A 292-nucleotide genomic window follows, 5' to 3' on the forward strand; every position below is an offset into this window, starting at 1 on the left:
TTTACATGCATCCTGGGTTCACGCCCCAGTGGACCTATGGTCCATGGTCTATGGCCATGCCACCCTGAACAAGCCTGATGTCTGATCTCGGAAGCTAAGTTAAGTTGGGCCTGCTTAGTACTTGAATGAGAGACCACCTAGGAAGACCAGGTGCTGTAGGCATAAATAATAATAATAAATAATAATATTTTTTTTAAAAAAAACAGGAATAAAAAATGGTAACAATTACATTCTTATCAATAAGTACCTTAAATGGAAAAGAAGTAAGTACTCCAACCAAGAAATGGAGTGG

Source organism: Pteropus alecto, unplaced genomic scaffold (genome assembly GCF_000325575.1).
Source record: "Pteropus alecto unplaced genomic scaffold, ASM32557v1 scaffold3, whole genome shotgun sequence".
NCBI lineage: Eukaryota > Metazoa > Chordata > Mammalia > Chiroptera > Pteropodidae > Pteropus > Pteropus alecto.